We start from the raw sequence: 7160 nt of genomic DNA on the forward strand, positions 1-7160 counted from the left end.
TGTATTATGTAAATGTCAGAATTCATTTTGTCAGTTTTAGTAAGAAACTGAGCAAATATTTTTGCCATTTACTGGCTGGTTATATAATTTTTTTTCAAGACAAATAACCATTAAATAACTGTACAGTTCTAACTGCTACTATACTTCTGATTTCTACTGCTTCTCTTATAACAGGTGGACTAAGCAGCAACCTCTTGAGCTGACAAATGAAACCAAAGGGTACCTGCCCACAAGTTTGTCTGCTAACGGCTAGCTGCTAACGTAGCAAGCTATTCTCACTTCTGTCTCTACAAAACCAAGACGGCAGTCGCCCCAGCGCTTAAATCAAGGTTTTGGTAGCTAAGACATGAGTCGAAATAATGAGTTTAACTTTGGTGCTCTGTGCTGCACAATATCTCCACAGTCTTTAAACGAGTCATTCACCGAGCTTTTAATCCAGTGTAAATTCCTGCATTACATTTACACAGTCTTTCTGCAACTATAACATACAATCTGCTGGCAGATGTTTCTCATATCACGAGTCCACGTGAGGCTTTGGTAGCCCTTAACAGCTGCGATCCATGTCAGGACCCAAATGAGAAAGTCATGACAGTCGCATGTATAGAAGAATGTCATGTCAACGCTTTAGAAAAGGCTGGAGTTTTATGTTTTTCTCTTCGCAGCTAGTCAAATGTGACCCATAACAATCAGCAGCCACAGGTGCACTCTGTTTCTTAAATCTTTTACATGGTCTGATGGAAAAAATATGGATTTTAATAAGTCCCTCCTGGAGCAGCAGAGGGCGGGAGCCTGGGAAAGTGGAGCGAGTGAGGCGTCCTGTGCATCGCATTAAATTCTTTTTTTAAATGTTTCATAATAACAGGCACTCGGGGTTTGAAACCAACAAACTAGTCTGGCCATTCGGACCTGCTCCATCTGACCTGAAGAAACTTTTGTCTACATCATCAGCACAAAACTTTCTTGAACAAAATGCAAGCATCCACAGAAGTACAAGGCCCAATTTATAGTTAACTCAGACTGCAGCTCTGGGCACTTCAAATTAGATCCCCAATTTTGGGATGTACTATTCAGTACCATTTCCCTCACATGCTTGCTTAGCTTAAGCTTCTCAGTTATTCAGGCTCGGATCAGCGCTCAACACACTCCTGCGAGGAAAAGCAGGAAGGGAGAGACAAATTTAAGTCTGAATCTGGATTATGGATTTGTATCAATTTATTTGTGGCCACTCAACCAAAAAATCTGTGGAAAACACAGTGAAATACGGCTAAGTGGGGAAAGCTGGAAGGCTGAGAGCTTCTGTCCATTTTAACTCCTTGTTCTTCTGCGACCCTTTTTAGCCTCAGCCAATTATTACACAGCCAGCCTGTCAGAGGCGCCTTTCTCATTAGCCTGTCCCCCTAGTTCACTGCATGGGTTTAATGAACAGTGCCTCCATTACACAAGTTTACCTCCAAGAGCAAGTATTGACGAATAAGGACAAGTCACACACCAGTGGCATCTCTAACAAGAGTGAAGGACAAAAACAGTCCCTTTATGAGTGGGTTTACTTCACTTGGGAGTGAAACTTTCATTTAGGGATTTTAAAGGGGATTTGTTGTGATTTCTTGCTGTGGCTTGGCTCCCCCTAGCGTTTATTGCGGCAACTGCCATCATGAGGTAAATACACCTGCGTGTGACAGTGATCATCGCCATCAGATTATTTCACTATCAGAAAACGCAGCGCATCACACGTGCAAATTGAAATTATTAAACGGTCAACAGAGCAGAGCGTTCATGTTCAGCTACCATGCAGATAATTACATCAGCAGCGATCCAGGGTCTGAAGTCAAGCAGAGCTCCTTTCCTTACTGGCATGCTAAAACTATACGAGAGGACAGAGAATGACACTTTCATAACGCAACTAGGACAGACACAAACCTGGTGAGGACGCTTTTCCTGTTTTCTAAAGTCTATTTAAAACTTTGGCCAGATGAGACAAAAACAAAAAGACAGAAAACAGTTCTGTGGACTATGATGTGTCGGGTTCACACTGCCTACAAAACCCAAAACAATTCAAAAGTCTCACCAAGAAATTCACGTTTTTCTGGTGGTGCACGGTGTGGATGTCACATTGCATTAAATGCATTACTGAACTGCATTATCAAATTCCACATACGCTCATTTGTGTGTCTGTGTGTGGTGTAAAGTGTGCATCCACACATGTGGTTCGTAGCTTTCACCAGTTAAGGGAAAGTTCCTGGCTCACAGGCTGCATGCAGCAGTGTGGCCTCGAACCACGGACCTGCTCTTTGCCAAAGCCAAAGCCAGAATTAGAGATGGCGGTGAAGCTTACCACGGGCCCCTTGTTGTATTTAGATTGGCAGACAAACAGCAGCTTCGCTCGAGTCCTGTTTACAAAGGACTCCTATCCACATTTGTGGGAATTGTGCCTATAACGCTCACGTAAACAAAGGCCCTGAAAGGCCTGCCGCTCCTTTCTTTCTCTCCCCTCTCTTTAGGCAGGCATCAGTCCAATAATATGATGTTTTGGTTTAAAATTAGAGGAGGAACTCTCTTGGAAATGACATCTCTGCTAGCCCCGCAATTAGATTGTTTGTACTCACAATGTTGGGAGTCGATTTTTTTTTTTTCATTTTTGCTGGTTTGGTTTTAGGATCATTTCTAAACGTGAGGCAAATCACAGAGCAGTAATCGCTTCAGATGTTGTCATGGGATGGCAGCTGACCATCTCCATTATGCTTTAGAGCTCTTTCAATCTAAATACAATCAAACACACACACACACACACACACACACACAAAACCCACACTGATATATCCCCCAACTGTTTTGAGCAGGTTCAAGAAAACCCAACTGCAGCCCTTGCTTTAAGTTTGCCACATATTTTCAGCATTTTAGCTTTCAGTTCCAGACAAAATACCAAAAGCAAGATCATAGGACAATGATTAAAGGAACAGCCCAAAATGAAAAATAATAACAGAGAGAGGGTTTAAAATAGAGTATGTTAAAATACATGGCAAGGGAAATCCTATCCCTGAGAGAGGGTCAGACATGTAATTTGAAAAAAAAAGGCCGGGTTAAATGACATGTAGGGAGTAATTATAGAGGCGGAATAGACAGAATGAACTGAAATAATAAAATACCACCTAGGCCTGTCAAGAGTGTTCTGTGGGCCGAGGGAAAGTAGCCTTGGGTTTAAAAACGGGCAGGCTACCACCCATCCCTCCTCGTTGGACTTACGGGAAACTGTGGAGCGTTTCACTGGGTTTCCTTTGCTCACATGGAACACACATTAGGCTGCGGGGCACTGCAAAACAGTTGGATTACAGTAATTGTTCCAGCAGCATACACTTCTGTGCAAAATTTAATGTAAGGCTGAGGCTTTTTTTTAAAATTTCTATTCAAAGTTTAGGACACCAGACAGTAAGCTTGAATAACACCTCATCTTCATCATCATTATCTTGTCCGAGGTGTTACTTCAAAGAGCAGAGCACTTCATTTGATTCAATTCCCCTTAGCCTCTCTGCAGACGTTATGAGTGTCACATTACCTTCATAGTGATGGATGGCATCATCCCACATCCACAGCCTGTGCTCTATTATGGTGGCCTGTGAGTGATTGCACGTGGACTCAAAGTGAAAGTGATGGATGGGGGTGTGGAATTTACCAGCTCTGTCTTTGTTTATGTGATCATATTGCTAATCTTTCCTATCAGTACCGCTGCGTGTTGAAGTGAAATTTCAGCAGTAATATTTGTGGCTGACCAGTCAGTGTGTCCTCCTGCTCTTCCCTCAATGCTTAGGTGTGCATGTCTGCAAGTGTAAGTGAGGCCCACTATGTTGCACCAGATGTGTATATGGCTGCCTGCTTCTTATCACATATTTCTATATTTACCCATGGCTGAAAATGGGCTGACACAGTAGAATTTGAAAATACACAACAAATAGAATTCTGGATCGGGTTCTTGAAATCATGAACTGTTTGTGTCTGCTCAAAACGGACATTTTAAAAACACATCAGATCTCATTGAGGGGGATGGGGGGGGGGATGAAAGGAGCCACATCGTTTGATGGAAATTAAAATTATCAGACTACAGAGGGCTGAATTCAAAGACACCCTGAAAATCCAAGTAACAAAATGATGCAGCAGGATAGTCCATTTTACCGAAACTCAATATGGTATTCAGTCATTTGTATGGTCCCCACGTGATTATACGCATGCTTAACAACAGTGGGGCTTGACCTAATGAGACGATGGAAAAAAAAAAACGTGACAATGGATGGTGGCCTGGGGGATCTCCTCCCAGATCTGGACCAGGGCATTACTGAGCTCCTGGCCAGTCTGAGCTGCAACGTGGTGCTCTTGGATGGAGTGAAACATAATGTCCCAGAGGTGGTCTATTGTGTTGAGCTCAGGTGAGCGTGGGAGCCAGTCAATGATACTATTGACTGGCTCCTCCAGGAACTGCCTGCATACTCTCATCACATGAGGCTGGGCAATGTCATGCTCCAGTAGCAACCCAGGACCCGATACCTAATGGCCATCAGGGTGCTGCTGCCTAGCTTGTAGAGGTCTGTGTGTCCCTCCATGGATATGCTTCCCCAGACCATCACTGACCCACCACCAAACCGGTTGTGCTGAACAATGTTACAGCCAGCATAACATTCTCCACAGCTTCTCCAGACCTTTAAGACCCCCCCCCCCCCCCCCCCCCCCCCCCCTCCGTGCTCATTTGTTGATTTCATTAACACCAAAGGAGCTGAACCTAATTTAACAACCCCCTCTGCTACTTAACCGACCAGATCAACACCCCAAGAGTTTAATTGACTTAAAAAGTGTTCCTTTAATTTTTTTTGAGGAGTGTATATGAACAGTTACAGAGTATTTATGATTTGTCCATAATCTAATTATTTCATTATTTATATTTTATTATTATCTGATCAACAATTCTGGTCTTCAGACTCGTATGTCTCCCAACTTTGCACTCTCCACCTCTTTTGTGGAGATTCAGGGAAGGTAAGCAGTCACACAAAACACCACCCCAGCCATCAAACCGTAATGACGTCATGAGTCCTCTTCATTGGACCATATAAAAAGAAAGGTTGAATTAAAGTGGAGTTTATGTACAGTATATACTAATATGTGCTTCCAACAGATTGGGTATGGCTGTTTTTCTCATTTGGGAGAGGCAGCATCATGAGAGATAAGCAGGATAAACTAGAACATTTACTGCCAGCCTCTTCCCCCAGCAGCCTTAGCCTGCCTCAGCAATATGCTTGGGGCAGAATGGGAGAAAATTCCCTGAAACTTTTTCTCAGAAAACTTCCCTGAGGTATGAAGGCTGTTCACTCTTCTGGTTTAAACCTGTAACTTATTTAGGCCTAAGTAATTTTTTTTCCTAATGCTGCACCCAGTGTTACAAACTTCCATCACAAAGTGGCAGCATTGCGAAGAACAGAAGTTACCCCTTCAAGATTTTGCCAAGTGCATCTTGGTTTATGATCCGTGTCAGATTTGTTTTATGTTGGGGTTGCATTTGGTCTGAACTACAAGCAGAGCAGGTGTATCTACACCTTACACTTCCCTATGTATAAAGTCTATCATAGTCTATTACACAGTTGCAGAACAATGCATGTAAAAACTAAATTCACGATGAATTCCACAATAAAACCTGTACTGACAGCAGCTTAACATATAGATTGTTGGCTTAAGTCACATGCATAAAAAAAATAAATAAATAAAATAAAAAAAAAGGTGGGGGGAAATATTTACTTCCACAAATTGCCCTGCTTTGTATTACAGCTTCATACTCAATTCCAGAATGGCTGATTTCCCACTTACACGTGGCCTAATCCCTAAGTGGTGTACACCCAGTGCTTATCTAGGATCAGTCCAGACCATAACATATTCAATCACACCAATGACAGCTGCCCTGGTGTGCACATTTCTCCTCTCATCTGTCATTTAAAGGCACTGTCCATGCAACATGTGATACGCTGGCCTTGCGTGTCACTCCTCCAAATGGCAAGTAACTCAATTTTCCACAGATGGTTTGAAAGAAAGGAGAGGGAGAAAGCAGGCTGAGGAGATGTGTAGTTTTTGGCAAGAAAGGCAGTGATTCGCATTTTGAGGGAATTTAGAAGAGTAATTTATCCCAATAGGTTTTGACCAACTGTATTTTTGTCCTTATTTGCTTCCCTCAGTGAGGAATGTAGAGCATAGTAAACCTAAACTCACATTACCTACATGTTTCTATGTGGTTAACCCATTTTTGTCCAGATGTTATAAATAAATTTTAGTAAACCCTGTAATCACTGGTATTAGTAATATAAGAATGTGGCATTTCTGGATATTTTTTCTGAATATAATTGACTTTTATTGATATTGGGGGTTGTGCAGAACCCTACACTGAAAACCCTTCATAGAAACCCAAGTGGTGAGACTTTGCTATCATCTAGTGGCCATGTGAAGGCATAATTTTAGCCTGAATAATCAGATTTGAGAGCAAATGCGCTATTGTTTCACAGTATTCTCACAAGAAATTACTCGAACTATGCAATAATATGCAAACATCTCTCATCTTGCAAACAGCTTTTTAGCAACTACATGTCTAATGGCCAACCGTGCTAAACAGGTACACAGAGTTTGGGTAAATACATGCATTGCATGCAGATGTTCATGTGCTCTGTTAATACTGTCTGCAGCTCACTTCCGCAGAAAAGGTGGGGGAATATGAGAAGACTTGTTGCACTCTCCAGCCTGAGCTTCGGCAGCAGTTCTGCTCAGATTGATGGCCTTTGGGGATCAGCTGTGTTCCAGGTCTGGCAGCAGCAAAAGGCTCTACAGGGATACCAGCTTAATAGAGATAGCAGAGTGTCTGGCTCTGAACGCTCAGCAGTGAGGGGCTGAGATTGATTGGTGTGCGCGTGTGTGCTGCTACACAAAGAAACACACTTTCTTGGTTCTCCACTGACTGTGATGTGTGTCAGTCATATGTAGTAGATGTTCTGAAGCTTGCTGGGGATAGAGTGGTTAGTACTGGAGGCAGCAGGGGTCCTCTGAGGTTTAATCCTCTTTTTCTCCAGATGCTAAAAACCGAAACCCTCAACAAAAAAGTGACAACTTCTATATATGTATTATATAGTATAATAAAAAGATAC

This window comes from Archocentrus centrarchus, chromosome 20 (genome assembly GCF_007364275.1).
Source record: "Archocentrus centrarchus isolate MPI-CPG fArcCen1 chromosome 20, fArcCen1, whole genome shotgun sequence".
In the NCBI taxonomy this organism is placed as follows: Eukaryota; Metazoa; Chordata; class Actinopteri; order Cichliformes; family Cichlidae; genus Archocentrus; species Archocentrus centrarchus.